Genomic DNA, 13,360 nt, shown 5'->3' with positions numbered 1-13,360 from the left:
TCACTTTACGGGATTAAGGAACAACATTCCGAATATTTTTAGAATTTCTGCATATTCTTCGCCAAAATACGCGTCGTTTGCATTTTGAAACATTAAAATCCTCCAATCCGTTCAGCAGTTACGATGTTTTAAACATACACATGAAATTTCAGTGAAACATACCAACGATGGTCAGTCATTACATTTTCGGTAAGGATTTTTTTTCTCGAAATCGCGCAGGAATTCGAGAGTATGTCTATTCATAAAAAATAATTGTAATTCACCTCCGCAACCAAAAATAATTTTTTCAGAACGATTTGAAATTTTTTAGTTTAATTGTTAATAACTTTTTAACGAAGCGTCAATCAACAAATTGATATTCTTGATTTTCATCTTATTTTGGCCTCTAGAATCTCCCATTAGAATTTTTCCCATGGTTGGCCGAACACCCTGTATAAGAAAACCAGGATTTTTAACATTGGACTTTTAACAGAAACATCGATTCAGTATCTAAGGATGATATGTATGAGCTCCATCAAACTGGTAAAAAATTAAAAATTACTGTTCTAGAATTAAGATGAATTGAGATATATTTAAAATAATCTAGTACCTATCGCAACGTTCGAAAGTGGAAACGCATAATTCTGGCAAATAATATTATTCTGCTCCCCGCTTGCGATTAAATTCGTGGCCGGTATTGTGTATCGCCGCAGATAAACGACGCCTTAAAAAGTTTAACGTTGACTGTCTCCCAAACCGTGAACGGATCTTAAAAACCGCAAGTCATTAGCTTCAGCGTATCGAGCGCTATCAGTGTGCAAAAGCCCATCAAAGAATGAGCGTCACGCTTGGATCTTCTGGTCGGACCCGGGTAAATTTATAGCGTGCAATATCATTACGTCGAATAGCGAGATTCCGTTTGCGCCGGAATACTGTCCACGGGGTTCGAGCACAGTTTCGCCGGGCGTTTCTTTCTCTACCGTGGACGACAAAAAGAAATACAGAGGGTGAAGAGGAACCGTAATATCCGGCGGAAAATTTGTTCGGCGAAATGAAATTATCCGGCGACGATCTTGCATTATACTCGCGGTTCTACGTGCCCGGCATAACGCGTTGCCGGCACCGTCCCTCTAATACGTGGAATACGTATCGAACGACCGTATCGTAACTCTCGCGCTCGGAATCGGCGGGATATCTTTCCCGAATTGCCCACCTCCCAGCTCTACAGTCGGTTATACGGTTCTTTTACGAGCGTACCGATTGATTCGTTTTCAACGGCCGCGAGTTTTAATTCGAACGACGCTTTCCGGATTGCGCGATCCAATTCGTCACTTAAAAGCCATAGAAAGAGAAGATACGCCCGTTGGATGGTACGGTATCGAACTTGAAAGATCGAGCCACCGACGGAAGTACGGTTCCTAATTGTCAGAGACATTTAGTATAATTGTTACGAATAAAATTAATCGAATAATTTACTTACCGACTGTAACATTTTAATAACAGTCACGCGTATTAAAAGTAACACAACTTCACGCGAATTCAGTTCCGATACTAGTCGTGCTTTCTCCATAACTGAGCCACTATTGAAACCGGCAAAGCTTCCCTTTTGAAATGGTTTTAGGATAGTATTGATCCGACTCTCCGTTTTGGAGATATCGTCGTTTAAAAAAAGCCGTAATTTTTCTCATTCAACTATTTCTGTCTCTATGTTACGCTTTTAGAACAGTTTAACAACGTGTATTAAAAATAGTAAAATTTCACGGGCATACAGTTCCGAAACTACTCATGATATATTCATAATCGAGCCATCGTTAGAAGCGAGGAAGCTTCCTCTTTAAAATGGTTATTCGTTTATGTCGATCAGATTTTTCGTTCCGGAAATATCGTCGGGTAAAGGAAAGTGTATTTTTAAAAATTTCACTATCTCTATCATCGTCTTACGCTTCGGACCTCTCTCTCGCGCGTGCATCGTGCTGACCTACCTCAAGATCGTGACAATCGTGACTGGGTGACGTGTATATTCAAGAATTTACTATTTACTACGATCACGTGCGGTCAACTACCTTGCTGACATCATCAATGAAAAGTAAACAAATGCTTCGAACCCTTATATCTCAAGAACCACGCGATCGACTTAAAACAAAATTCGTTATATCTCCGGAACTAATTACGTTATCGACTTGAGCGAACACTCGTATTAAAGGGCATTTCATCTTCTATCCGATGAATATATCAACTATTATTATTTATGCTGTCTTCTATGTTTGTTTTCAAGTTTAGTTTGACGCTGTATACACAAAAAAGGTTCAGCAATCCCTATTGATTATACGACTGTTCCTTTAATTGAAAGTACAGAGTATTTGTATAATCTATGCAACTTTACATCAACACGATGCATGTCATGGTATTAAAGATCTTTTTTAAAGTTGTCTTCTATATGACACACGATAGATAATTTTTATGGTTTTATGCAACTCGCCAGTTTATATCCATGCTGAAATTACTTTTTTATCTGGAATGACAACAGTAATTATTCTCCCCATCGACAGTGCCACTATAATAAAATAATGGACTTTACTTTTTATATCGAGAATAAAAATGGTGTTGCGATGTTATCGTCCGAGGGTTAATTGAACACTAGGTACAGATGAATATTGCTTATTGTTTTGCAAACTCATTCGTCAAACTCCAGAAATGATCATACAACGGTGACATTTTCCATTTCTTTTCATTTTAGTTTACGGATTATTTCTTACTTCTTTTGTTAGTCTTGCACAGTTCTGCTTTAATGCCACTTGCACTATTGGACTTTATTGCATCCCTCGAATACTATTGGAAAATTGTTAAACTTGAAAGTCTTATAAATTGTAGAAATTCGTCAAACACTCTTGCGACACAAACTACATTAAAGACTGAACCTTCTGCTTGATCCCCTTCGCCGATTTCATTTAAGTCGGTGCCCACGGGGTAGAACTTCTCCTTAAAGAGGATGTTATCAAATTCTAAAGACTTTCCGATATTTGACAATTGCTACAGCGCACAGCCAGAAATGACAAAGTTGTGATAAATGCCTCGGGAAGTATTACTTATTCTTCATAATTATGTAATTTCAATTAATTGTATTTCATTTGTTCTTAAATAAATAGGACTCATCTTACAAGTTTATTATTTTACATTTGCTCGAAAAATATTTAAACCCTGTCATACGTGAAATAAACTAAATAATAAAAATATGTGAGTTTTTTTAAACCATCGAAGAATATCCTTTTACGGTGCGATTCGTCCTATTTTTAAGCAACATGATTAAACTTCGTGACACTGCGCGGCAGTATTGCAACGCTATTCCTTATACACTGTAGCATTTGACAAATATCTAAAACTTTTTCCAATTTAACAAACCCCTTTGGCACCGACTTAAATGAAATCTGTCGAAGAGTTCAATAAGTATGAGGTTCAAACTTTAATTTAGTTTCGATCGTAATGGATTTAGATAAATTTTAACAGAGTTATGGAACTTCAAAGTTTGACAACTTTTTAGTAGTATTCAAGCGACGGAATAAATTGTTCCAATAATATACATTACGTGCGGCTATATTCACTCTGAATTTCGTATTAAATTGTGCTGATGACAATTAGCTTTCACCATTAAAAAAGATATATTTATTGGCTTGGGAGAATATCTTTTCTTTTCGTCATAATTACATTTGATAAAAAAAAGTTTGCAATAGAATTGTTTAAATACTCAAGTATTTTCTAAATGTACGTAATAGATTTTTCTATCTTGAGAAATAGTTTATTTCTTCAACTGAATTTAATAAACACACTTTTTTGGAGCATTGTATTAATACAAAACGAAAATTTTACTACGATTTTTTGCAGAAAACTCTTAACATTCAAATTTTTAGGGTTTCGTATATTTGTGACACGCAGAGTGGTAGAAGAATTACTGTGATTTACAAGGAACCTAGGCGTCGTTCATCGTACGAGGGTTAGTATACATTGCATGCTTGAAGAGTATAACAATTCCCTTTATCTCGCTTCCGGTTCTTAGAAGTTGTCAACGCTACACTCTTGTATGACAGGCGGTACACGCAGAGACAAAATGTCCATTATGCAAACTTAATCCACGTTCGCGGCGAAATAGATTACCAGTCAATTGACAGTATTTCTTTTTTGTCGATAGAAACGGTCTTTGATGTAGCGCAGCGTCAACAATACTTGTCTCGTAAATCGCATTGTCCCCTAATGGATCTTTAATTCAATTACTTAAAAACTAATAAAAATATTATCTTCATTTCTTTTTGTTAAATTCAATGATCCAGGAGTGTCAATCTGTTATTCCGTTTATTTGTTTCATGCTGATCTCAACTTCGTACCTTAAAGTTACTCGATATTGAAATAAATTTTAATATCGATAAAAAGTATCTTTTTGATTGTCCTCTAACTAACAATAAGATTAAATTTTAAAAACCAATTGACGTCGAGGCGTAAAATCACTAAATATAGACAGGTGGTGGAGAAGGTATTTTTAAACTAATAGTGTAATTTATAATAGGAGTTGAAAGACGACCAATACCACATCCCCCAGAATACGTGAAAAAGTAGACAAGCCTGTGACACTGATCTATGAAAACTGAAACAACAATTTCATGATTCTGTCACGAAAGTTTATTTCAGAACGATTCATACTTCGTTGGCCGTATAATAATAGACTCCTAACAATAGTTTGCCAACTCATGATTCGGATGAATATTCATAGACATCTTATACTTATAGCACAATTTAAGAGAAGAAGAATCTTTCGCGTGTCTTAGTGAAGAATAATTGTAGTAACAATGTTAGAAACTATGAAACAAATAAATTTAACGGATCATTCGATGATAAAGTTAACTTCGCAACATAATAGTTAAGACTGGGTTGAAAAAGCCTAATGAATATTTCAAAGTGTCGCCTTGGCGAAGTACTCTTTCGAGATTTTTAAAAACGTGCAATTTATGAAACCTAAAACAGCGTTTAGAAAAGGTTATTTCTTTCTTTAAATACATACACTAGATTGCTTTAACTGCTGCTTTATTGTATTAAAAAATCTGAACCAACCTCAAGGAACAATCCATAAAAGGAAAACACAGTCAATATTAGAATAACAATAATGCTGACCGAAAACTGTATTGTATCGATAACGATACAGCGTGTATACTATGAGCGGATACCATGAGTAAGCGGAACGCGAAAAGTGTCGAGTTATTTTTGCACAAACGCGGAGGAGGGCGGGGGTCTCACGAAGGTTGGCCAAACCATTTAATCCAACATGACTCGCAATTTCTTCCAAGACTGATCTTCGAATCTCCCATCAGTACTCTGACTCATTCCAGACACGCAACTACCTAAGCCGAATACACACAAACGTCACTGGATACCTGCCCACTGTCCGGGGTCCGTTTACATTGTTCAGGAACCCCGGTCCACGAGCAGAGTTCTAGAAGCGTCACCCTAGCTCATGGTACATCTCCCAGATTGATCCAACCAGCTTCCAATAATACACAGGGATTAGCTGTGCTTTGATCGGACTCTAGTTGCGTGGAACGTCACAATGCAGCGATAATTAAGCGCGTCTCGCGAACTTCCGTACGTCGAGGCGTCCACGAGGCGCAGAAGAAAACGGGACTAATGAGAAAAAGTTCGATGCGACGCAGTCGGAATGGTTTTAATTAAGGCGATGGGCGCAAACACGGTGCACCGAGAGCAATATTTTCACGTGTCCTATATATTTCAATCGACGCTAGAAGGGGGACCGGTTTTCCTCCCGTTGAACAGCCCGGCTCGTACTTTCTTGAATTAATTCCCTCCCTCTCGATTCGATGGAAACCGGCCGATGTCGTTTTATAATCGCCAGATGCGCGGGTAACATTCATCCCGGTACCGTGGAAATTCATCCCGTGGGATTCGTATCGAAATCGCGTCGGATTAATCGCCCGCTTGCTTAACCCTCGGTGCACGCGCGGAAATTATGTTTACCGGGGCCGCGCGAACGTTAAATATTTCTTCAGCACGCGGTACCCCGTTTTTCAAGGAGTCTCTGGGATCGATTCACAACGGATTAAGATTTCCAGAGGGGGGCGTTTATTGCTTCGCTGTCGCTGCCGATGGACACTCTTTTCTCGAGAAATAATCCGTCACAGCCGTACGAGACGTCCTATTATTCTCGATACAACTAGACAGGAGGCGATTCCTCGCGAAGAAATAAATTTCGTTTTCGAAATAATTGTATTTATATATTATCTTCGTCTTAATTTTTCGCGAAGAATCGCTCCTTGTTTGGTTGTACCACAAACGATGGAGCACTCTGTATATATATTTCTCTCTGATGAGGGGTCTTCGGCACAAAGCGGGGCTTAACCCATTTATTGCCGTAAGTAGAAATTTTAGACCTCGCAAACGGTACAAGTTCTCAAATATAAAACGGAACTATCATCTCCGGGGCATACAAACCACCGATTACTTTGTTCGGAAAGATTGAAAACTGAATCGTTTTCTAGGAATATTTTCTCAGGAGGACTGTGTATAGAATGAAAAGCATAAACGGATTAAAGTTAATTGACCCTAGCGAAAGAAGGATTCCAAACTACTGTATCACAGCATGACGTGCTTAAGGATCTAAGTCAGGTTTCTTGGACACGAACCGCTAAAATGGTTTGTTAGTGATAATCTCAGTATACTATCGTGCAAAGAAAAATCTATTTAATGATTTGTATCCAATAGGAGCATCGTTTCGACGGTTCTTCAATTATTCATTGTTAAAAGAGAATTTCAAGTAAATATGTACACACGAGATAGTAGTTTTATTCTATAAATATTTTTTAATTGGGCATAATTGGATGAGAATACTTATAACTGACTCAAAAATCCCATTTGAACGTTCCTATTCTTCACACTATAATTTCAACAAATGTCGAGGGTATACCTAGGCATAGCAAACCGGCTTATCGGTCAACGTGTTAACCCTTTGCCTTTACCAAGTATGCCTTCCAGGCATAGTCGATGTCTGGCGAGCTACTTCAAGTATGCCTTCCAGATACATCAAAGTGTGCGCCGATACTCGTATCCCGTCTATTCCCCAAGGAACGAAAGGAATTATATTCGCGTCTTAGAATAACGTAGTTAACGTGTGCGGCGTCGAGGAAAAATAAGTTAAAATCATAGGTCGATTGCCGTGCAGAAAAGTCACAGCGCAAACCGACTCAAGCAAATCGCTCGTATTTGTTCGACGAAGCGTACGTGCGGGCCGGTAGCCAACAAACCGCCTTCACGGCGAGAAAAGCCCAGTTAGGAGTTTGTATCCAACAAAGGTATCGCCAAACACGTTGACTGTCACGTTGGACCCTCGACGTTCCTTTAAAACTGCATCTCCGTTGTTCGCTCTTTCTTTCCTCTACAAAAGTCAAACCGTCCGAGACCGACTCAAGGAAATCGCCTTGTGTTTGTCCCATCGACCGTAGAAACGATTCGTTCCCGTCGCCCGCTGGATCCCGCATAGACATAAACGCAAACTTCTAGCCCGCATACCCGCGCAATAAAAACGCCTTGGGACGAGTGGCAATCAGTACTTACGTGTACGTCGGGCGATACGAAAGAGCGTCGCGACAGACTCAATCGTAGCGGGCCATAGCGGGACACACACTCACACGCGCACGCTTTTCAATCCCCCTGATGTCTGAGCTCTCGGAAACTTATGATCCGTCAGCTATCGAGCAGCCGTATAAACTGGATTCACGAGTCGGAAATTCTTCGATGCGATCCACTATCGATCGCAGACCCACCGGATCATTCTTCCGCGAACACTAAAATCCCTTCTTCTGTTCCCGAACCAGTCTTTATAGATAATCTAAACACCGAATTAACCGGTACTCTACATTTATCTTTCTTTCTTTTTCTTTTAATTTTCACAATACTTGGTAGATCGAGGATCTCCCAATCACTGTTCCAGCGACTCGGTGCGTGTCACCCGTAGCACTGCGTGGCGCGCGTTTACGTGACGATACGAAGCACAAGAGAAGCGGGCGGACCGCGCGCGGCTCGCAACTTCGCGCGAGACAAACTCGGAGTCTCTTCGAGCCGATGGGACGCCGACGCCGGCGCTGCCGCCGCCGCTGCCCGCCGGGGGTCGAGGATGGCTCCGGCTTCGCGACTGCGCCCTTTCGGCTCTCTTCAACCCATTACGGTTCTCACCCGTTCGCGCGCACAGGCATAAACATACACGTACAGGACAGACGTTATCATACAGAGACGCGCGCGATGTAAGGCCGACACGACCAGCGCGCTCCTCTCCCCCTCCCCCCTCCTCATCCTCCACCACCCGTGCCACCACTGTAATAACGTAACCCGCCTTTGTGTGGGTGCGTTGCTTCTTCCCTCCGGCCTCATCCCCGTCCGCGACGGTATCCCCTTCAGCCGCAACACGTAGCCACGCAGCTACTAGCCCTCTGTGCGCGCAACCCCACAGCGATGCATCATCGTATCGCTTTATGTCTCGCCTAACATTTTATTAACCAGAAATCAAGTGCATCGCCGTTTTCTTTCCGCCCGTCGTCAAAGGGCTATCTATAACGAGCTGCTCGGACGCGACGCCGGGACGGGCGTGTGTTCGATCAATCGTCGTGTCGAGATTTTGCCAGAGCCTGAGGATGTTCTGCCCCTCCTCGACGAGGGTAATTGACTCTTTGGTGGAGGGGAAAAGGATGTTAAACGAGCAATCGCGTGTCCCGATCGTTGCGGTTTGAGAGGAGGGAGAAGGCCACGCGCTGGATCTTGATTGGCAGTACCGTGAAACAAGCGAAGAAGAACTTTTCTTCACATCTCACGGTAGTATCGTTAGACGGGAATCGCTAATTGTATCTTATGTGGAGGTTTATGTCTAACGAGGAGGGGTGTTAACTCCTTTGACTCGTTTTAAGTTCTTTATGCCAAGTATTACAAGAACGATGGAGTTTGACTACACTCGCGATGAAGTCTGATACATTAAAACCAATATTGTATTCGAGATATTCGTGAAACGAGTCTGTTCATTTTCGCGAACGTCTGAAGAACCGTAAAAGGCTCGATTAAAATGCATGTTTGGAGCGATGGAATTGCACTGGAGGACTCTATTAGCATCTTTGGATCGTTGGTTTGATGAAATTCGAGACAAGTTAATTCTTCAAGGTCTCAAATACCGAAATCAAGTTTGATTCGATAGAAGATTTTGTGTCGATTATGAAGTATAAACTCCGAGGAAAATACGATGAATTAGTTCGATGACTTAAGCTAAGAAGGTTCGTCAAAATTCAACGGTTTAATGTAAAATCAAACATGATCTGTTCATTAATACTAATATTATGCTGCACCTAGGTTCCAATTTCTTCCTCCCAGATGCTCTTGGGTCGTTGATAGAGGCGCATCCCTGTGAAGACGCCAATATGGATTTGTGGGGTGGTTTCCTGAATTTTGCATGCGTCTTATACAAGCCTGCTGCATAAGGCATGCAGATATGCAACGGACGGACGTCGTATGCGCCCTTAATTTGAGAAACCGGTCCGCAATCCCGTAATCCTTGTCCGAAGTCTGGCATTCCCATAAGTTTACGTTATACCAATCACTGTTGGCAAGCTGGAAGAAACTCGAACTTCTTCGAGTTCTAATTAGCATACGGAATTTCCATGTTCAGAACCAACTAAACGTAAACAATATAAATATGCTTCCAAGATCATTTTCTGGATTACAAAAATATTAACACATCTCCAATACTTTTTCTCGTTTTATTTCTGATCTACTAATTGAAATATGGAAACGAAAATTAATTTTTTAAAGCACCTTTTAAATCAAATATCTTTTCAAATAATCAGAATTTAATTTTGTACGACTCTTATTTGAAACATTCTTGTTTAAATTAAAAACGTATTAGGTTAACGTATATAATTATTGTTAAAGTAATCGAAATTAATGAAATTTTCAAGCCTGATATGGCCTGTTACACAGTATTTTCTATTTTTAACTTTTAATATAATTTTCTATATGATTAATATTATTTATGCTGAATTATATATATGCGTAATTGTCTTCAGCGTGTTAAAGAAAAAACTAAAATTAGTTGATTAGAACAAAGTAGTCATTATTCTTTATACCAACTCTCGAACGGACACGAGGTATAAGGCTTTTATCTAGTCTATCCAGCCTTGGACACCATTGCAGCAGAAGCTCGTTCATTGCATTGTTTTGACAAGTGGAAGGGATGGTCACTTGACAACAAGTGGATTAGTATAGAGTGTACAGTAAAGTGAAATAGTATAGACATATTGTGTGAGTGCCGTTACTCCACATTGGATTGACTAGTGTAGGAATTTTCACGACTCTTTAACTGCAATAACCGAAGTTCTACTGTAACAGGTTGACTGATTACTTCTTTTAGAGCTCTTGAATAACACTTTGTTAGCACGAAACAGATTTTACAAATACCCAACAGCTACGAACGTTTCAAGCTATTGTTGCGACAAAGCATTGAAAAGTTTGATAAAAAATAACGATACTTTTATAATAAATAATTGAAATTGTTTAAATTCAATTATGAGGGAGTAACAGCTGTTGCAAAATTATAAACTTGATGTTGCATTGCAACCCTAAATAAAAGCTACACAAATAAACTGTGGAATACTTTCTATTGTATTAAACGTACAGTATGAAGTTCATCCCATAAGCATTTAAAAGAAAAGACACACAAGTGTTTCTGAAATAATGTGTGAGATAATACAATGGAGCCATGTAGAATGCTGCTATCACAATCTGATTGGCGCGCTCGATACTTTGATTAAATCGTGCCTGGCTGCTCACCGGTTGAAGTTTGATTGCTTCGAGAAGATGCTACCCAAATGACTGCTGACTGAATATAAATTAGACACTGGGGTTCTTGTCTTTCTAGAGACGTTGTTATCTTCCTTTGATTACATTCTAGAAGCATTTCTCCTGGCGCGATTTGTGGCTCGTTATTTAAAAAATCCTTGGCTTAAAGTGAATCAGATTGCTACTGAAAATAGGCAATGGAAATTCCCAGTTTTAGATGAAATTTCAAGTTTTCTTGTGAAAAGATAATATCTCTGTCTAGTAAACACCTAGTTAGTTCTGAAATTCAACGAAATATTTATTTAAAATAGTAACAATACATTTACCACTGCTAATAAGTAGTTATATACAGGGTGTTCGGCCACCTCTAGCAAAAATTTTAATGAGCGATAGTAGAGGCCAAAATAAGACGAAAATCAAGAATACTAATTTGTTGATGGAAGCTTCGTTAAAAAGTTATTAACAATTAAATTCAAAAATTTCAAATCGTTCTGGAAAAATTATTTTCGGTTGCGGGGGTCAACTACAATCATTTTTGGTGAGTACACATACCTCCGAAATCCTATCTACTTTCGAGAAAAAAAATCGAGTAGGTGCTGAAATTTTTCGGCGAAAAAAAATCTTTCAAATCGTTTTAAAAAAATTATTTTCGGTTGCGGGGATCAATTACAATCATTTTTTATCATTACACATACCTCCGAAATCGTACGTACTTTCGAGAAAAAATTCCTTAATGAAAATCCAATTAGGTGCCTAAATTTTTCAACGGAGAAAAAAAATTGCAAATCGTTGTGGAAAAATTATTTTCGGTTGTAGGGTTCAATTACAGTCATTTTTGGTGAATAGACATACCCCCGAAATCTTGCGCATTTTCGAGAAAAAAATTCAGTAAGAGCGGCACTTTAAACGTTAATAACTTTTTAACGAAGCTTCCACCAACAAATTAGTATTCTTGATTTTCGTCTTATTTTGGCCTCTACTATCGCTCATTAAAATTGTTGCTAGAGGTGGCCGAACACCCTGTATATAGTTATAAATAAGTATTTATTTTGATTTCTATTTTAAAAATTTAAATATATTTCGTGCATGCAATTTGAAAATGCAGATTAACGATGACTTAATTGCAAATAATACTTAATATCGATTAAATTGTTGACCGTTTAATTACAGTTACGCAGTTTTACACATATGTTTTGTAAAATTGTTAATCCATCGATGGTGTCAGTGATTCGTGCCATTCGAGGAATATTTGGATCAGTTCGCGCCCATGCTTCTAGTTATCACATGATTGAAACGCTAGATGGCACTACTGCAGCTGTGTGACCGTGTCCGAGAAATCACCATATCGTTGACTATGTGATAGCATCTGATAACGCGATTAATCTATGCACACATAGATGTACCATACATCCTTTAGTTATACACGAAGGCAGTACTCACCAGATCAAACTAAATAAGCTTAACGAACGTAGATTCGGACATTTGTTCTCAAGAAACATCCTCTTTAATTAAATTTAACCTTGCGTAAGAGCAACACATATGTATATTCAATATGGACATCCTTACAAAACACGCTTCAAGACGTGTCTTTCGAGAATACCGAATTAGTTTTAAAGATACAACATTAATATCGTATTTATGTACAGCTTAAGTAACTGTAGGTAAATTTTTATTCATAAGTAAATTTATATACTAATAACATTGTACGTATCTTATGACTTAATAAAACACAACACATAGTAATACATTAGTATATAATTTTAATTATTTAATTGCATATTCAGAAGAACAGAAAATATATGTAAATTACAAAATTATTTTCGAACGATTTGGTTGTTTCAAATAATAATGGTGTAAAATATAAAACAGTCTTTCGGCACAATAAGCATGTTTATTAACGTAAATTATTGGCTCTTAATAGAAAATGACATTCAAACATTTCATTCGATAATTGACTTGCAGCGTCATTAATAATGGTAGCGAATGAAAATAGCCATTTAACAACGCTCGATGATGGAAGAGGAATATTATAATACATAATTAATTATATCTCTGTCAAACTGCGACTGCGTGCATTCTCTTTTATTCGTTTTACTCTTCCTCTTTCCTGATCTATTACAGTTTCCAGTTGAATTTTTATTGATCGTAAAAAATTGATTTTATATAGGATACAATTCTTATCTAATTTATCGAGGCTAAATTGAAACGATAACAGTATCTCAAAACGTGGCGCACAGAAGCAGAAACACGAGTCTGAAAAATCGAAACGCTTTGTAATCGTGCACCTTGGCCACTTTTTGAACTCCTTTATACTAAAATCATGTAAAAAAATATAAGTATATTTTAATATAGACGAATATCTTGGCGGTGGTCTAATCGCAATAGGTGTTCCATCGGCTGACAGAACGTCAGTTGTAGACTTCGCGTTAGCGCCATTGAAATGGAGGATTCACAGAGGATTCTCCTATGATTAAACGTTCACGCGTCACCATGGAGCGTCGTGTCACTTCGT

The 13,360-nt window shown here is 38.6% G+C and overlaps 1 protein-coding gene across 1 annotated transcript in view; it reads right to left on the bottom strand.

Moving 5' to 3' along the window:
• LOC122401247 (acid sphingomyelinase-like phosphodiesterase 3a) overlaps positions 1–8,059 on the bottom strand; it is a 93,837-nt gene extending 85,778 nt beyond the window's left edge. The window contains exon 1 of the mRNA XM_043403269.1: positions 7,588–8,059. The gene's annotated coding sequence lies outside the window, so the exon portion shown is untranslated. The remainder of the gene's footprint in view (positions 1–7,587) is intronic.
• Between the last annotated feature and the right edge of the window lie 5,301 nt (positions 8,060–13,360).

The sequence above is a fragment of the Colletes gigas genome, unplaced genomic scaffold (genome assembly GCF_013123115.1).
Source record: "Colletes gigas isolate AHSC1104 unplaced genomic scaffold, ASM1312311v1 Colletes_gigas_Sc00023, whole genome shotgun sequence".
Classification (NCBI taxonomy): Eukaryota; Metazoa; Arthropoda; class Insecta; order Hymenoptera; family Colletidae; genus Colletes; species Colletes gigas.
The sequence above is the reverse complement of the archived record's forward strand: the minus strand, read 5'-3'. Positions and strand labels throughout refer to the sequence as shown.